The following is a 20,128-nucleotide window of genomic DNA, read 5'->3' as shown; positions in this document are numbered from 1 at the left end:
TTTCAAAACTGAGATGAGGAGAAACTTCTTCACTCAGAGGGTGGTAGGTTTGTGGAATTTGCTGCCCCAGAAAGCTGTGGAAGCTACATAATTAAATAAATTTAAAACAGAAATAGATAGTTTCCTAGAAGTAAAGGGAATTAAGGGTTACGGGGAGCGGGCAGGAAATTGGACATGAGTCTAGGTTCGGAATGGTCATGGCCCTGTGGGTAGTGGAGTGGGCCCAGGGGCCGTGTAGCCTGGTTCTGCTCCTACTGTGTTCTAATTCTGTGTTAGATTTCAGGAGATGGTTTTATTCCTGTTCCTGGCTGGGGTGGAGATCGCCTTTACAGAAGGTAAGTACTGTAGAAAATATAGGGACAGAGTGATCTCCTGGACGAGTTTCGATCGCCTAGATGGGTCGGAGAGGAATTTCCCAGATTTTTTTCTCCCAAATTGGCCATTGGGTCTTTTATCTGGTTTTTCGCCTCTCCCAGGAGATCACATGGGCTCGGGTGGATGGAGAGTGATAGAAGATTTGAGGTTAGGATCAGATCAGCCATGATCTTATTGAATGGTGGAGCAGGCTCGAGGGGCCGATTGGCCTACTCCTGCTCCTATTTCTTATATTCTTATGTTCTTATAACGGCTGAACATCTCACCAAGTTTCTCAATTGTTTTCCCTGCCATGGTAGACCTCATCACAGCGACCTCCGGCCACTTGCTACGAGCGTCGACAACCACCATAAACATCTTATCTTCGAAAGGACCGGCGAAGTCCATATGTACTCGCTGCCACACTTCTGCAGGCCAGTCCCAGGGGTGTAGGGTTGCCAGCTGTGGAACATTCCGGACCCTTTGACATGGGGAACATGTTTTGGCTTTCTCCTCAATATTTCCATCAAGGCCTGGCCACCAGAAGTAGCTTCTTGCCATTTCCTTCATCCGAACCATCCCACTGTGGCCTGTATGAAATTGTTACAGTATAGGTTCCCTCAGAGGTGGCGGAATGATGACATGGCATCCCCAACGAAGACAACCTGCCTGGACGGGGAGCTCATTTCTTTTTGAAACGTAAGGTTTGAAACCAGGGGAATCTCCTATAGCTCTCCCTCGAATGACATTGTCCATTACCTCAGACAGGACTGGATTGTTGTGGGTGTACCTTCGCACCTGAACTGCCATGACAGGTGCTCCCTCCACTTGTGTAAAGTACAAGATGTCTATCTGATGAGGCTCTGGGGGAGTAACAGGCAAGGGTAGCCTCGAGAGGCCGTCTGCATTGCCGTGCAAGTCTGATTTGCGATATTTGATGTCGTATGTGTGTCCTGACAACAGTAAAGCCCACCTTTGCATCCTGCTTGCAGCAAGAGACGGAATTCCGGTGTGGGGCCCGAAGATTGAAGTCAATGGACGGTGGTCCGTCAGGAGTGCGAACCTTCTCCCAAACAAGTACTGATGAAATTTTCGAATTCCAAAAATGATTCCCAAGGCCTCGCGCTCGATCTGCGCATAGTTACTCTCGGCCTTGTTCAAGGTGCGTGATGCGAAGGCGATAGGTTTCTCTTCACCCGAAGGCATGATGTGGGATATGACTGCTCCCACACCATATGGTGATGCATCACATGCTAGCTGCACGGGTAGCTTTGGGTTGAAGTGTGTCAGGACCTCCGATTTCAGCAATGCTTTCTTTGCTTGGGCGAAAGCTTTGTTGCACAGTTCAGTCCATTTCCATGTTTTGCCTTGACATAGCAACTGATGTAACGGCTTCAGCAATGTTGCTAAGTCTGGAATAAACTTCCCATAGTAGTTAAGTAGCCCCAGAAATGAATGTAACTGGCTCACATTCTGGGGTGCTGGGGCCTCCACGATCGCCTTGACCTTTGACGGCACCTTATGCAGGCCAGTAGCATCAATCACATGCCCCAGGTACTCAACTGAAGACTGAAAGAATTCACATTTGTCTTTACGAACTCTGAGTCCGTACTCTTTCAGTCGTTGTAGTGTCGCATCCAAGTTCAGAAGATGATCCTCCTCATTTGTCCCAGTGACAAGGATGTCGTCCAGGTAGCACTGGACTCCTGGCAGTCTACTCAAAATCTGATCCATTGCCCTTTGGAATAGAGCAGGGGCCGACGTAATTCCAAACGGAAGGCGGCAGTACCTGTATAGCCCCTTGTGTGTCACAATTGTCAGCAGCTCCTTTGATTTGTCATCGACATGCATTTGTAGATAAGCCTGGCATAAGTCTATTTTGCTGAACTTTTGCCCTCCGGCCAGGCCCGTAAAAAGATCATCAATGAGGGGAAGAGGGTACTGTTCCGCAGACAGCACCGGGTTAATAGTCACTTTAAAATCCCCGCAGATTCTAACAGATCCATCCTTTTTCAGGACAGGAACAATGGGTGTGGCCCATTTGCTCATGCTCACAGGCTCCAGGACTCCATTCTCGACTAAGGCCTCCAAGTTAGCCTTAACTTTTCGGGCTTTGTGAAACTTCGGCTTGCTGTCAGGTTTAATGTCCAGTCTCACGCTGATCTTTTTCATGCTCCCAAGTTCCCCATTGAACAGTTCTGCATGTTTGTTTAACACTGCAGTCAGACCTGACTCCCCTTTTGACTTCATGCGGACTGCAGGCCAGTCCAGCGTGATTTTCTCTAGCCACGCACGTCCCAGTAGCGATAGGTAATTTCCCTTTACCACATATAGTGGCAGTTTCGCAGTCTGTCCGTTCAGTTTAACTGTCACCTCAATGGCGTCTCTCATGGCCACAGGTTCGCCGGTATACGTCTTTAGCACAATGTTTGTTGGCTGAAGGGTAAGATGCTTTAGCATTTCGTTGTAGACAGTGTCTGAAACAAGGGACACAGCCGCGCCTGTGTCCACCTCCATCCGCACTGATTGTCCCTCCACCAGTGGTGATACCCAGTAGCCATTTGAACCTCCTGCAACTGTCAGTATGTGCACCTCTTCCTCCTCAGAGGTGTCGCTCCCCTCTGTTTTGCTTGTTCCATCGTACTGCACTGAATGAACACTCCTTTTCCTCTCTTGCCCAAATACAGACGTTTTGCTTTCAAATACAGCTCTGTCTGTTCTTTTTTTTACCTCTACAGGTGTGTTCAATGTGACCCTTTTTGCCACAATTTCGGCATTCCAGCTCCGTACACCAGCAGTCATTAGCGTGATGGCCCGTTTTCCCACAACGGTAACATGTGCCGTTCCACGCACCTTTAGGCTCAGACGACACCTTGTGAACTCTCCCTGTTGAACTCAACTGGTGAGCCTCCTTTTCCGCCATCTCCATGGAGACACTAACTTTAATGGCCTTTTCAAGAGTAAGGTTGTCCTCAGTAAGAAGGCGCTTCTGTGTTGCTGCATTTTGCAGACCACACACGAGTCTGTCTCTAATGGTGTCCTTCAGCACCTCCTTGAACTCGCAGTGTTCTGACAACCTTTTTAAAGCAGCAATAAACATCGTCACTGATTCCCCCTCCTCTTGATTCCGTTTGTGAAATCTAAATCTCTCAGCAATAACCAGAGGTTTTGGTGAAAAATGTGCTCCAAGAATTTCCACTAGTTGCTTATATGTTTTAGTTCCTGGCTTATCCGGCTGCACGAGGCTGCGAAGTAAATTGAATGTCTTCGGCCCCATTACACTCAAAAAGGTAGGCACGACATTTTCGTTTGCCACTGCAGTCACCAATGCAAAATAGTCAAAACGTTCCATATTAGCGCTCCATTGCTCCACATTTTCATCAAAATCACCGATGTTTCGTAATATAGTAGCCATCTCACGTATCAAATTAAAATTTCTGTTTACCCAATGCCGTAACATTAATGTGATGCTGCAATCTCTGTTCCGAGTGTTTTGTAGTCGAAAACAAGAAAGTTCCCACAACGCAGATTCATCCGATCCTCGTCGCCACTTGTTGTGTCGGTACCTTTCTACCTAGCCACAATTTAGGACTCAGAACGCAGAGATTCAAACATGAAGTGCTTTATTCAGGAAGGAAAGGAAGTTCTGGAAAGTTCCGAACAAAGAGAGCTAAACTTAACCAAGAGAACACCCAACCATTTATCTGCTGTGACAGCGCCACCACAGGTGGGAGGAGAACACCTCGAGTCTCTTCGTTGGGAGCAAGCGGAAGCCAAGCGCAGGCAGCGCAAGGAGCGCACGTCAACCCAAGCACCCCACCCACCCACCCCTTCAACCACCGTCTGCCCCACCTATGACAGAGACAGTAGGTCCCGCATTGGACTAATCAGTCTCCTGCGAACTCATTTTTAATGTGGAAGCAAGTCATCCTCGGTTCCGAGGGACTGCTTAAGAAGATTTCAGCACCCCTGTAGCCAGACCTGGAAACCACTTCCTGTACAGGAATAGCTCTGTCAGATGATGTCAAGGTAATCACAGCCGTCACCACTTATGCCACAGGGTCCTTCCAAGCAACAGCAACAGATATCTGCCAAATCTAACCTACAGGTCGCAATACCTTGTTTGCCTGGACCAGTCATTCTTTTAATTCCCAATAAAATACACGCAACAACAGGAGACAGTCTGCATTTTTACTATCTGACTGGATTCCTAAAATGTAGGTCAATGGTATGCGTTTGACTATACGGACCCCTACTCCCAATGTTGCCTCTTAACGAGCAGAGTGGGGTTCCATTCCATGAATATGCAGCTGTTCTTTGACCATAGATACAGTGTATGGCACGTGAATTTCTGCTACCTGGCATTTGCTATGATTCATTCATTTTACATGCTGCCCCTCACTGACAGCATCCGAAAACACAACATCAGCTTTCACATGTACGCTGACGACACCCAGCTCTACCTCACCACCACGTCTCTCAACCCCTCCACTGTCTCTAAATTGTCAGGGCTGTTTGTCTGACATCCGGTACTGGATAAGCTGAAATTTCCTCCAACTAAATATCCTTGGGACATTTTACTACATTAAAGGCATTATATAATGCAAGCTGTTGTTCCTCCAATCCATTATTGGAAAGGAAAGAAAAATGTGGATTGGTCTGTACGCTCAGTGCCAATCTGTATTCATTTAAGTGGGACGGCTGGGTGATACTGAAGTAACATCACTTTAACAGACATCTCCGTCATCTGTGCTAGCCTCTGCTATTCCCCTGCTGCTGTGTATACTCCCAGCATGGCAGAGGTCGGTGTGAGAGCAGATCGCTGGGCAATACTGAGACTATCAAAGCCCTGCATTATCTAGTTCCTCACCCATTTTAAATACAAAGCCAGATTACCATAGACTGGTCTCCCTGTCCTGGCATTCCATTGAGGAAGCTTTGCTATGCTTAGGGTCTTGGTTAGCTGGCTACACAGAATGTGCAGATGAAGGTGAGGACTCCTTCATGGGCATTTCTGACCTGTACAGGCTGCTTGCTACACTCTCAAATGGCTGCATGAACTTTTGATTCTGAGCGACCAAACTATGTTTGGAGGTAGACCCTATGAGGTCTGAACTTCTAGGAAACTAAAAGAGCCCTTGGGCTGGCTCCCTGGCCAACTTCTACAATTCAATCTTCACGTGCTCTTCTTTAAGTGTTCTCACTGATTCACCAAGCGTTGTCTCCTCCAATTCAATAGCTGAACGCCCCTCCCCGCAACCCCACTCCAATCCAGACTGGACGATTCTGTGCTGGTGCCTCCCATTGTAGAACATATGATGCACTGAGGTGATTGGTTGAAGCTGCATTTCGGGTTCCACCGCCACATCCTCTTAAGTGAATCGAGGAACAGGAGAATAGCATATTTCAGAATTCTAGCAGTAAGACACCCTTGAAATAGACCTTACCTGTCAAGTAGTGTGACGCTGCAGTGAGGCGGTGTAGGTCTGAGTGTGAGGCAGTGAATAAGTGAGGAAGGAGAAAGGCAATGAAAAGCAAAAGGAAGTACTAGCCATGAGCTTGTGGGAAACCTCTGACTTCATTGTCCACACTTCCTCTCTTGCCTCCAGACCTAGAATATCCAGGATCCTCTCCTGATAAAGTCAAAAGTCACAGGTTAGTTCCCCGTCCCTGCCTGCTTTATTTGCATTCATTGATATCTATTACTCATGGTCTTCTCCTGTAAGCAGATAGAAAAGGGACATATATTTCACGAAGAAAGAAGTTGAGTATCAAATATGTTTCGAGGGCATAAGCTACCTTATGTCAGTCTGTGAACATGCAGCATGCAAGTCCCCTATGCCAGCAGTGTGCTTGGTATAACTTGCCACATTTCATGGATCACAAGGCGAACAGATTAATGTGGCAGCAATTCAGAATGACGTGCTGACAGATGAGCATGCCTGCCCATTTGGAAATACATGAACAATTGCCAAAGTACTGTGAGGTCGCAGGAAGCTTATAGTGAAGGGTGATGTTAGGGTACATCCACAGAATAGAGTCTACAGCACAACAACAGGCCATTCGGCCCAACTGGTCTATGCTGGCATTTATACTCCACATGAGCCTCCCCGCCACCCCCCGCCCTTCTCCATCTAACCCTAACGGTCGATGGATAGAGTGGATTAACAATCAATCTTCTTGTTCCTTAATTGTAAAATTAAGTAAGTTCTCCCCACCCTATAAATAACATGGAGCACTTGGCACAGATTCAGAATCATGTGCTAGAAAGGTATGAGCGTGGTGACTGCTAGCGTAACCTTGACATTTACCTTTGCTTGCTAAGCAACATTCAGCAGCCTATTTTTGCCGAGCAACTTCAATAAAATTATATGTCTAGCTCTCTTAGGACCAAACTGTACTCACTTTAATAGCATTGAACTTTACAAATGTTTTACTTTTAACATATATTTGAGGAAGTACAAATTAAAGCGTTTTGTTTCTGCACAGTTTGGTTTCAGTTTCGATGGTTCTAAAACTCAGGATATTTGTGAATCCAAAGATCTGGGGGCCAGAATTCTACTGCCCATCTGGGAACTCCCCACTGGATCTAGGGCGGGAGTGAGACGGAAGGGCCGTAGAATTTTAGCTGGGGCCTGCGTACCTGGGTCTCTCCAGCAGTTTCCGTGGGGCCCTGTTTGTGCAAAAGCCTTTGCCTGCCCCAAACAACGGCAACTGCGCTAGCTGAGGCCTAAGCAGGGAATCCACTGGTGGGTCACGTATGCCCTGCGGCAGCAGATGTACTGGCCTACTGGGTGGCATTATATCGAGTCCACCTGGCGGGACCGTGCTGGGCCTAAGTCGTGGCCTGGTCCCCCCGAAAATATTTTTCAGCCCTCTTGACAAGGGCATGGTGTGAACAAAGCTGGCAGCCTCCATCACAAATGGTGGCCTTTCCCCAGCTGGTGGGCACCCGAAATGCGCTCCACTGGTACAAGTACCCGCCAATTACATTTTAATGAGAGAACCTCTCCTTGTCCTCTCATACTTCAGTGGCATCAGCACTGGAGGTTCTCGGCAGGCACCATTGGTGGCCGTGCCTTCAGCTGCCTAGGTCCTAAGCTCTGGATTTCCCTCCCTGAACCTCTCTGCCTCTCTTTCCTCCTTTAAGACGCTCCTTAAACCTACCTCTTTGACCAGGTTTTTGGTCCCCTGTCCTAATATCTCCTTATGTGGCTCAGTGTCAAATTTTGTTTAGCGAAGTGCCTTAGGACGTTTTACTACGTTAAAGGCGCTACGTAAATGCAAGTTGTTGTTGTTGTATCCAGCACTTACGTTGAGATGTCATCCCCTCAGAAACCCCCTCTCTGGAAATCCCTCCCCAAACCTCTCCATCCCTCCACCTCCCTCCCCTTTTTTAAGTCTCTCTTTAAGTGCCCACCTCTTTGCACAGGCCTTTGATCTTCCCCTCTTCATTTTTCTCTTCTTTTGTTCAGCTTCCACTTCTCTTTTTGTGTCCATTGAAGGCACTATATAAATTCAAGCTTTTGTTGCAGATGGCAGAGCTATGAACCCCGCCCACTTCCCCAACCTTCGCCCACTAGCCTGCCAAGGATTAGTGTCCTCCAGAGTAAGTGATTATATATTGGCCCCCAAAATTGCTGGAGACAATGCATAACATTGCAAACTGCAGATCCCTCAAGAGATTAAGTGAGTTGGGAGAGGGCCGTGGTAGGACAAACATTCTGTTCAGGAAAGGCATGTAGAGCAAATTAGGCTCTCCTTACTCCTTGCTTATTTTTTTATCTCTGCTGATTTTTCCATTTTAATTTGGCAGCAGTAATGTCGTAATCTAATTTCCGTTCCGACAACTTTTCGGTCTCTGACTCCGAGGTGCCAATGTGTGCATCGTCGATTCTGAGGTCAAGAAGGATGAAAATTATGGTGACGGCACCTAATCCACAACCTGCCCACAGTGACATAACCTGTTCCATCACTAATGGAGGGAATGTAACATGTTGTGTGCCACACAGCATCATCTGTAGTGTGCAATTAATGGAAGCGGGTAGAACGTTTAATATCATTCTGGCCCTAAGGTAGATACCTCAATAAGTCACTTTGGGGGAAATGCTGCTTTAAATAATTTTACATTGCTTTATGCAGTGGTGGAAATGACGACTGCTTTTGAAATGATTTGTTCGGGCTCTGAGCAATGGCTATGGAGATAATTCATTCTGGACTGAATTGAGCCTGTGGGGAAAAAGGGTGACAATCTCTCCCCTGCTCAGCCAACTGCTGAAAAATGATATAGGGTCTGTAGATGTGCAAAAATGAAGGACAGAAATGAAAAAAAAATAAATGTAGAAACACTTGTAACATATCTCTTTCCATACTGACAGCCCTGTACAACTTAACAAAGCACTCATTTTACCACATAGAATCATAGAATCATAGAATGGCTACACCACAGAAGGAGGCCATTCGGCCCGATGAGCCTGTGCCGGCACATTACAACAATGACTACACTTAAAAAGTACTTCATTGACTGTAAAGCGCTTTGAGACGTCCGGTGGTCGTGAAAGGCGCTATATAAATGTAAGCCTTTCTTTCATTCTTTTCTTTCTCTCTGCAAGAGCACTTCAGCTAGTCCCACTCCCCCACCCTTTCCCCGCAGCCCTGTAATTTTTTTTCCTTCAGGTTCTTACCCAATTCCCTTTTGAAAGCCACGATTGAGTCTGCCTCCACCACCCTTTCAGGCAGGGCATTCCAGATCCTAACCACTCGCTGCGTAAAAAAGTTTTTCCTCATGTCGCCTTAGGTTCTTCTGCCAGTCACCTTAAACCTGTGTCCTCTGGTTCTTGACCCTTCCACCAATGGAAACAGTCTATCTCTATCTACTCTGTCTAGACCCCTCATGATTTTGAACACCTCGACCAAATCTCCTCTCAACCTTCTCTGCTCCAAGGAGAACCACCCCAGCTTCTCCAGTCTATCCACATAACTGAAGTCACTCATCCCTGGAACCATTATTGTAAACCTTTTCTGCTCCCTCTCTAAGGCCGTCACACCCTTCCTAATGGATGTGCTACAAAATAAAGGTTGAAAGAAGTTGCACTTATGTAGCCTCTTATCACATCCGCAAGACTTCCCAAAACACTTCACTGCCATTGATTTACTTTTGAAGTGCAGTAATTGTCCTTTATCAACAACCACCAAAAAGGTAAGTTTGCTTAAACGTGCTTACCTGGTTGTGGAGTCAGGAGGTGTAGAAGTGCCAGAGACAATTGCCGGCTCCAACTTGGCCAGCTCCCCACCCCGCCACCCCACCACGATCCCGATCGCTTCCCTCCGTCTCACTCGTCTGTCCCCTGCCCCACCACCTCACCAGGACCTACCTGAAGGCCGAAACTGAAATTTTCCTCGTCGCCGAGGCGACTGAGTATGGCCAGTAGTGTAAATGAGGCCCAAGGCCCAATATCAGGTGCGCCTCGGGCCTGCCCATTTCAGCGCAGGGATCATTCCCTGGGCCCAGTCCGCGTTGATAGGCCGGTGCAAACCAATTTTCAGGCCACTGCGTCTCAAGTACTGTCGCTATTGAGCGTAGCATTTACAGTCACAACGAAGGAGTATTTTATAGGTGCGATGGCTGAACTTGATTAATATTGTCATTTCCACTGGTCTTAGTCAGCAATGAGTGTCACCGAATGGATTTTTTTTGTTTGTTCTTTGCTTGCAAAGCTGAGATGAACAAAAGAGCAAATACCTGAGTCCAGGGTGACAGAAAATTTTGACTTGTCGGCTTTCAAGAGAGTGTAAGATTTATAGTTCACAAGAGTCCCCGTGAACCGGGCCAGATTCCAATAGCAGGTGCTCAACGTGACAACTGTGTTGTTAGGAGGCCAGCTATGAATGACACAGAAAACAATAGCAGAGGTCAGTTTGGGTAGAAGCCGGCATTGCCCAGTAGGAGACAGATCAGGCATATCAAAAGAGAGAGAGAGAGAGAGAGAGAGCACAGTTTTCATGTTAAAGGGCAAAAGGAGCAAGAGGATGAGTGACGGACAGATTTATCAACCGTGAAAACCTACAATATTTTGCACCTGAAATTTTTGGTGTCACATTTGTTTCTGGTCTAATCTTTCACACACACAATAAACCCACAGTGCTGATCCCAGCGGTCTTATTATTGCTAATTAGTTCTAGGCATCTGCAGGGCCAGCAAACTAAATCACTATTTTGAGGGAGGGGGTTACTCCCATACAAGTTTTCTTCTCATTTGGGAACAATTTTAACCCTCTCTGTAAATGCGCATAAAAGCGCTGCCCTTTGTCAGCATCTCCACCAGCAGATTAATGGAAAAGTGTGACGCCAATCAGCGTTGAAGGATACTTGTTCTGCATTAGTGCCATGTTGTCACGGGGCATTTACATCCAGCATGTTTGGCTTTAAAGTATGCCGTGAATTCAAAGGGCGCATGTTTGACTGCAACAGAGGTTTACTGGAGGAAGACATAAAAGCAGAAAACTACAGCTCAGCTTTCCTAATTAGGTTTAACCGTGTAATGTGAACAAATAGTGCCAGGCTCGAAAGAAAGCATCCTTATATTTCTCCCATGCCTGGTTGAATTGCCCCATGATCCCTGCTGATCAATAACAGATTAAGGAGATTAAGCAGAAAAGCAAAAACAACATTCCATTCAAAACCAGTTGAAGCTTAGCCGCTATTTGTTGCCTTAACCCAAAACCATATATTGCCTTTTTCTTTAAAAGAAAGATTATCGGTAGCAGTTTCTTAGCTTCAAGCTGTATTTCCATATTTAGCATCCAGTATAGCGAATGTTACCAGGCCTTTAATCTCAGCAGCCGCTCCCTGCCTGAGCACAGTGTTACTCCTTTATCTACAAACTGGTCACCGAAGGTATTCCTTTCCATCTGCTTCGATGTATGAACACATTTATCCGCAAACGTTCAACATTTTTATCTCTGCTCTAGTGGTCGCTCTAGGTGTGTTTTATTTTAACTGATTGCGGCAGCAACTCTATTAAAGGGGCATTCTCATTCGATTAATTGCCCTTGCAAACACCACAACCTGTCACTTCCGGTACTATAAATTCCACGGCCTAGAAATTGTTTGGCGCCGGCCTGCCGGGAAAGATTGCCCGCGCCGGAACGGGTAGACCCGAGCCACACCCGGTGTTTAAATGATGCATACCAGGCGTCCCCAGGCAGCTCGCCGGCGAAATGGCGTTGGATTTTTGGGTGGCTGTGTTGCCAGTAGCGGCCCCTCAGGTAACTCCGGAGGAGGTGGGGGTGGGTTGGAGGTGATCGGGACGGGGGGGTGCTGAGCGGGAGCTGGCAATTGTCATCAGCGCTGCCATGGAGCACTTTTTTCAGGTAAGTACTTTTTTAACAAAAACTCGCCACTTGGGTGCCGGCCTCCAGTAGTCGCTTTAAGGACCGCTGGGTAGGCCACGTGTGGAGCATGTTTTCCTGAACGTAACCAGCCTGGAAGGTCAATGTTGCAAAAGGAGGCCTCGAATAGGCGTTGGGCCTCTCGTTTGCATAAAAGAAAGAACTTGCATTTATATAGCGCCTTTTGCGACCACCAGACATCTCAAAGCGCTTTACAGCCAATACTTTTGGAGTGGAGTCACTGTTGTAATGTGGGAAATGCGGCAGCCAATTTGCGCACAGCAAGCTCCCACAAACAGCAATGTGAAAATGACCAGAAAATCTGTCTTTTTGGTTGAGGGAGAAATATTGGACCAGGACACCAGGGATAACTCCCCTGCTCTTCTTCGAAATAGTGCCATGGGATCTTTTACATAGACGGGTGTAGAGTAGACAGGGCCTCAGTTTAATGTCTCACCTGAAAGACAGCACCTCCGACAATACAGTTCTCCCTCAGCACTGCACTGGAGTGTCAGCCTAGATTTATGTGCTCAAGTCCTTGGAGTAGGACTTGAACCCACAGCCTTCTGACTCAAAGGCGAATGTGCTACCCACAGAGCCACGGCTGACACTGAAACTTTTCTGCCAATCTCTTAGGCAGAAACCGAGGATGACTTGCTTCCTCATTAAAAATTAGTTCTCAGGCGACTGATGAGTCCAATGTGGGACCTACAGTCTCTGTCACAGGTGGGGCAGACGGTGGTTGAAGGGGTGGGTGGGTGGGGTGCCTGGGTTGACGTGCGCTCCTTCCACTGTTTGCGCTTGGCTTCCGCTTGCTCCCGGCGAAGAGACGCGAGGTGTTTGGCGCCTTCCCAGATGCTTCTTCTCCACTTTGTGCAGTCTTGGGCCAGGGATTCCTAGGTGTCGGTGGGGACATTACACTTTTTCAAGGAGGCTTTGAGGGTGTCCTTGAAGCGTTTCCTCTGCCCAGCTGGGGCTCTCTTGCCGTGCCGGAGCTCCGAGTAGGGCGCTTGTTTTGGGATTCTCATATCGGGCATGTGGACAATATGACTGTGGTGATTATTCTTGTTTTATAAGAAGCATTGTAATTGGTTGCCTGTTTTCCTGCCTTGAGATATATGCTGTAAACTTATTGGTTAGTTGATTCCATGTGACCTGTGGTGGCCATCTTAAATTCAGTTTTCTACAGTGGTTGAGACTGGGTGCTCAACATGTACTTGCTGATTTTTTAAGGTTAATAAAGCCTAGCTTTTGAAAGGCAATCTACTCTTTATTTCAATTTATTAACCTTTTGCTATAATGGAATGATATCTTCGACAGGAACGATTTAATGCTGACCCTAATTCTGCAGGAGTGGATGATCAATGGAAACATTGGTATCATACATTTAAAAACTTTTTGGGTGTGTTGGATCAGCAATCTCTGAATCAGTTGGATATACTAATCAACTACATTGCTCCGGATGTGTATAAGTATATTTTGGACTGTGAAACTTATGAATTGGCTATTGCTACGTTGGAAAAATTTTTGTTAAACCCAAAAATGAGGTATTTGCACGTCACCTTTTATCTGCCCGTAGGCAGCAGGTGGGAGAATCCTTGGATGCTTATTTACAAGCACTCCGGCGCCTTGGTGCTAACTGTAATTATAAGGCCGTGTCTGCAGAAGAACATAAGGAAGAGTCGGTACGGGATGCATTTATTAATGGATTACTGTCTAGATCAATTCGTCAGCGGTTATTAGAAAATAAGACTTTGGATCTTAAGAGTGCTTTTGAGCAAGCCTCTACATTGGATTTGGCTCAGAGAAGTTCAGATTCTTATGCTCTTTTTGATCGGCCTGCGACCGTGGTTTCGGCAGTTCCGGATGAAAGGGAGTTACGTGGATTTAATAGGAGTGGTTTACCAGATTCCGAAACAGTTTCTACTTCGGCAGCTGTTGCCTCTAGGATTCAGAAGTGTTATTTTTGCGGGAACGCCCGGCACCCCCGTCTGAAGTGCCCTGCCCGGGAGGCTGTGTGTAGTAAATGCGGCAAGGGAGGTCATTATGCACATGTTTGCAAATCGGTTGCCTCCTCTGCGACCATTCAGCCTTTAGATAGGGCATTTATTGCATCAGTTTCTGCCGCCTTTTCCCATGGCCTAAACAAAGCTATAGTTATGGCCCAAGTTAATGGGTTAGAAGTGAAGGCCCTTATAGATACGGGCAGTACTGAGAGCTTTATAAGTCTTCAGTTTGTGAGGGAGAAGCGTTTGAAAATTTCGCCTGTTTCCTATCAGGTGTGTATGGCTCAGACGACTCTCACCTCACAAGTAGCTGGTTGTTGCCTTGTGAAATTAATTCTCCTAGGTAATACGTATACTGATATACGCCTATCCGTTCTGCCTAATCTCTGTGCGGATATTTTGATTGGTCATGATGTGCTTCAATTACATGAGTCCCTCAGTCTTTCTTTCGGAGGAACCAAGCCACCTTTGTCTATTTGTGGATTAACTTCTTTATTCATTTCTCCATTATCACTTTTTTCCAATTTGATGCCTGACTGTAAGCCAATTGCTACCAAGTCAAGAAGGTATAGCAGTCAGGATAAAGAATTTATTAATTCTGAAGTTCAACGTCTTTTATCGGAAGGAATCATTGAACCTAGTTTTTCGCCCTGGCGGGCACAGGTAGTTGTCACCACTAATGAGAGACATAAGAAGCGAATGGTGATAGACTACTCTCAAACTATTAACAGGTATACTCAATTAGATGCGTACCTCCTGCCTAAGATTGATGAGCTTATCAATAAAGTATCTCAATATAAGGTTTTTAGCACTATTGACCTAAAGAGTGCTTATCATCAGATTCCTATCGCTAAGAGGGACAAACCATATACGGCCTTTGAAGCTGGCGGGAAGCTGTACCAGTTTTGCCGAGTACCATTCGGTGTTACTAACGGTGTCGCCTGTTTTCAACGGGCAATGGATGCTTTTATAAGTGATAACTCTCTCTGACACCTTCTCATATTTAGATGACATCACGGTGTGTGGTAAATCAAGGGTGGAGCACGATTTTAATCTAGAAAGATTCCTTCAAGTTGCGGAAAAAGTTGGCTTAACTTTCAATAAAGAGAAGTGTATCTTTTCGACCACCGAGGTAAATTTACTGGGGTATATTATCTCAGGAAACAAGATTAAACCAGATCCAGAACGGCTGTGACCACTGATTGAGTTACCTTGCCCTACTAATTCTAAGGCCTTGCAACGAGTTGTTGGACTGTTTTCTTATTATTCTAATTGGATTGCAAACTTCTCGCAGAAGATCTGGCCCCTTATTCAGGTTACGACATATCCTCTATCATGGGAGGCCAGGATGTGTTTTGATAATCTTAAAAAGGATATCCTTGGAGCAGTTGTGCATTCTATTGATGAGTAGGTTCCCTTTGTGATTGAGACGGACACTTCCGATTTTGCAATTGGGGCTACCCTGAACCAAAATGGAAGACCTGTGGCCTTTTTCTCACGTACTCTGAGCAATAGTGAGCAGAGACATTCATCAATAGAGAAAGAGGCGTACGCAATAGTAGAAGCACTGCGTAAATGGAGACATTATTTATCTGGGCGACATTTTACGTTAGTAACTGACCAAAAATCTGTGTCCTTCATGTTTGATGTCAAACATTTCGGAAAGATTAAGAATGATAAAATAATGAGGTGGAGGATCGAGTTGGCATGCTATCATTTCGATATAGTCTATCATCCGGGGAAGGATAATGTTGCCGCTGATGCGCTGTCGAGGGCTTATTGTTCTGTGCTTCATGGAGATATGCTTATTAATCTTCATAATGCTTTGTGCCATCCTGGTGTTACGAGGATGATACACTTCGTACGCAGTAAGAATTTGCCCTTTTCAGTTGAAGACGTCAAGCGGATGACTTCGTCATGCTCTGTCTGCGCCCGGTGTAAACCGAATTTCTTTAAGCCTCAACGAGCTCATCTTATAAAGGCTACTTCTCCCTTTGAAGGCCTGAGCGTTGATTTTAAGGGGCCTCTTCCTTCAACGACTCAGAATCGATATATATTTACTGTTGTGGATGAGTTTTCAAGGTTCCCTTTTGCTTTTCCTTGTGCAGATGTATCAGCTGCTACAGTTATTAAATGTCTGACTCAACTTTTTGTCATCTTTGGGATGCCTGCGTATATCCATTCAGATCAGGGAAGTTCTTTTATGTCTTCCCAGTTGAAGGAATACCTCCAGAGTCGGGGAATTTCTACTAGCAGAACTACCCCATATAATCCCCAGGGTAATGGACAGTGCGAACGATACAATGGGGTGATCTGGAAGGCAGTTATGTTGGCTTTGACATCCCGAAACCTTAAGAATACACAGTGGGAAATGGTACTGCCTGATGCCCTGCATTCCATTAGATCATTGCTTTCAACAGCTACTAATGTGACCCCCCATGAAAGGCTCTTCAACTATCCGCGGAGATCCACTACGGGATATTCGGTACCTTCATGGCTTACTATGCAGGGACCTGTGCTGCTCCGACGCCATGTTAGACTGTCAAAGTATGATCCTTTAGTGGAGGAGGTGGAGCTATTGGAGGCAAATTCCCAATATGCTCACATTCGATTCCAAGATGGGAAAGAAAGTACGGTTTCAGTTAAAGACTAAGGGCTAGATTTTCAGTTGCTTGCGCCAGCAGTTAGCGCCTTAAGAGAAGTGATTTTCGGGCGCTATGCGTGTAGCGCCCGGGCGCAGCGCAGTTTGCGCCCCGCCCCAAATTAAGATGCCCGTTAGCGCCGGCGCAAAGTTTAGCGGCCGCCCAGATGCGCGCGCAGAAAATGACGTCACATCCTCGTGCAACGCCCTTTGGCCGCCCCAAATCCAAACTTCAGTCGGACCGCCCGATTGTGCGGCTGTCGTCCAGAGCGTTTGTAAAATGGAACGCAACACACCCTGGGGAGCGCAAATTAAAGGGCACTCCTGCACTATAAACGGCAGTCTGCATGTGTTGTGTGGAAGGATCCAGTGTGTTGTTGTGAACGGTGTATTTATGTTTTCCTCCTCCTCCTCCTCCTCCTCCTCCTCCTCCTCCTCCTCCTCCATCATCTCCATTCCCCCCCCCCCCCAGACTCTGCCTTTGCAAAACACACATGCACCCTTCCCCTTTAAGAGCTCACTGGCACCAGAGTGTCTGCCGTGCGCTGCGCCCGAGCTCGGGTGTTGCGCTCTGCACCGCCGGCTTAGCGCCTAAAGATAGTAGTGGAACGCCTCTTTTAGCGCTCCACCAACCTCTTAGGGCGAAGCCACTGAATTTCCGGCAACGGGGCGCTACTTTGGGGCGGCCGCTAACTTCCGGCGGGCGCTAAGGTTAGCGCCCCAAAACTGTCTATACTGAAAATCTAGCCCATAGCTCCTTGTGGTGGCCAGCCCTCTCCTGAGGACATTAACAATAGCCATAATTCAGATAATGTTGATGTCGTCACAGGTACTACGAACATTTCCAATCCTATTGCAGACACTTACAATTCTCTTAGTCTGCCCCCGATGGATGTTCATGACCCTCCCAGTCTACCTTCTAATGGGACTTCCAATCCGGAAACCGTTGATAATCGGGATATTGATAGCCTCCCTGCAGAAGATATTTCTGTGTCTCCTGGTGTGGGAGGGCAAGGAACTCCATCAAGGCTAAGAAGGTCGACACGAACAAGATATCCGGTCGACCGATTAAAAATGGACTTTTAAAATAATTAATAAATTAATAGTAAAATTTTAAAATTGTTGAAGGCATTATACATGTATTGCTCTAGTCATAAATAACTAATTGTAAACTGTAAAGGCTACCTAGGTTGAAGTATATTTTAAAAGGAGGGGTGAATGTGGTGATTATTCTTGTTTTATAAGATGCATTGTAATTGGTTGCCTGTTTTCCTGCCTTGAGATATATGCTGTAAACTTATTGGTTAGTTGATTCCATGTGACCTGTGGTGGCCATCTTAAATTCAGTTTTCTACAGTGGTTGAGACTGGGTGCTCAACATGTACTTGCTGGTTTTTTAGGGTTAATAAAGCCTAGCTTTTGAAAGGCAATCTACTCTTTATGTCAATGACCCATCCATCGGAGCTGACCGAGCTGATCAATGCCAATATGGTGGCTCACCTCCGGAATGTGCACAAACACAGCACCCGCCATTTAACTCAGAGGACAGCATTTGCATTGGGCCACTCCATTTTGCGCCGGTGGAGACGATGGGATACGTTTTAACTTTCACCGCCATGCAGAAAACTGGCGGTTGACTTCAAGGGAAGGGAAAGTCAGGCGGGGAGTTTAACGGGTGGTCGATCCCTTACTGCCTGTTTTCCACCTGGTGGTGAAAGTTAGACATACTCCATTGCCTCCACTTGCAGTGACCCAATGCAAATGCTTTCCTCTGCATCATATCAGCGACCATGAATGTCAATGCATTGACATTCAAACACCTTATTCTGCACCATCAGAAGAAAACTCTCTGCACACAGTTAAGGCAAAGTGCAATTTGCCTTCAGAGTGCTAAGTGTCTAGGGCTGGTTCTGCAATCTGGTTCTCCCAGCAGAGAGTGGTGGTCGCAGATAGTGCAGGTCTGGAAATCCTGGCTACTTAAAGAAAGTAAATTCAGTCTGCCTGATTCAAAACAGCCCTGACGAAATGCCTTCTATAGATAACAGGAATACATTTGCATGTAAATGTCTTAAATTATAACCCTGCTTGCTTCAATGAAGACCATTACATCTAGGTGTCAATTGGATTGTCCCAGCAGTTATTAGGTGGGCAGCGGTCATCTTAGCTTTCTGATTAGGCACATTTGCATACATTATCGGTAAACTGCGAGTTAAATTAGGTAGACTTCTGAGTTAACAGTTTGGAGACAGGTTGTAGGAAGCTCTGTCATTATTTGTCACATTCTGATGCAATCAGGAGAGATACATTTTAGATAGACTTGGCTCACCACTTGAACGTCAAAGAAGTTTTTTTTTAAACTTCAATTTTTAGCCATGGATCAGTGGAAGTAATCTCACCTCTGAGTCAGAAAGTTGTGGGTTCAAGTCCCACTCCAGAGACTTGAGCAATTAACCTGGGTTGACAACGCAGTGCAGTCCTGAGCAAAATGCTGCTGTTTGAACCTTTCTTCAGATAATTGAGAAGTCAAGGCAAATGTCCAAGGCTCATAGTGCAGGACATCAGCAAGGCTGAGAAGATCAGAAGAACACAAGGTAAATTAGGAAGCCGTGATTAGGTGATGCCATGCTTGGATTTTAAAGCACAGCTGGAAGTGAGCTCACAAAGGAAAATAGGAACAGGAGTAGGCCATTCAGCCCCTCTAGCATGTTCTACCATTCAATTAGATCATGGCTGACCTCCATTTACCCGCTTTGGTTCCATATCCCTTAATACCCTTACCTAACAAAAATCTATCAATCTCAGTATTGAAATTTTCCATTAATCTCCAGCCTCAATAGCTTTTTGGGGGAGAGAGTTCCAGCTTTCCAACAACAACAACAACTTGTATTTATATGGCGCCTTTAACGTAGTAAAACATCCCAAGGCGCTTCACAGGAGTGCTATAAGACAGAAATTTGACACCGAGCCACATAAGGAGAAATTAGGGCAGATGACCAAAAGCTTGGTGGAAGAGGTAAGTTTTAAGGAGCGTTTTAAAGGAGGAGAGAGAGATACAGAGGCGGAGAAGTTTAGGGAGGGAATTCCAGAGCGTAAGGGCCTCGGCAGCTGAAGGCACGGCCACCAATAGTTGAGCGATTAAAATCAGGGATGCTCAAGAGGCCAGAATTAGAGGAGCACAGATATCTCGGGGGAGGGGGTTGTGGGACTGGAGGAGATTACAGAGATACCCTTTGTGTGAAGAAATGCTTCCTGACATCACCCCTGAACTGCCTAGCTCTAATTTCAAGGTTATGCCCCCTGTTCTGGACTCCCCCACCAGAGGAAATAGTTTCTCTCAATCTAACCCATTAAATCCTTTAATCATCAAAGAGTTTATTCGCTTGCCAGTTCACCAATAGCTCAAGAAATTTAAATTCATGATGGAGTCACATATTTCTGCAAGGATAAGGCTAAATATTAAATTCCAGTCTTAACCAATTGAATGAACACAGGATTTATACAGATCTAAGACTCTTTTAGTTTTGAAAAAGGTGCTTTAATGGAGTGGTTTATATAAAAAGTTAATATTTTACCAACATTTTATAATCTGAACTGTAAAGTTAACCACAAAACTGATTTCGAGCTGCAAAGTTAAAACAAAGCTACTTGAGGATTGCTAGGTAGCCGTTAGTCAGGCATTTTTACACTAAATGGTTTAAAAAAAATTCCATGGCAACTAATTTCCATGTAAAATTAAA

The sequence above is a fragment of the Somniosus microcephalus genome, chromosome 1, assembly GCF_052327205.1.
Source record: "Somniosus microcephalus isolate GS21.2 chromosome 1, FLI_Smic_1.0, whole genome shotgun sequence".
Taxonomy (NCBI): Eukaryota; Metazoa; Chordata; class Chondrichthyes; order Squaliformes; family Somniosidae; genus Somniosus; species Somniosus microcephalus.
Note: the sequence above shows the minus strand (reverse complement) of the source record.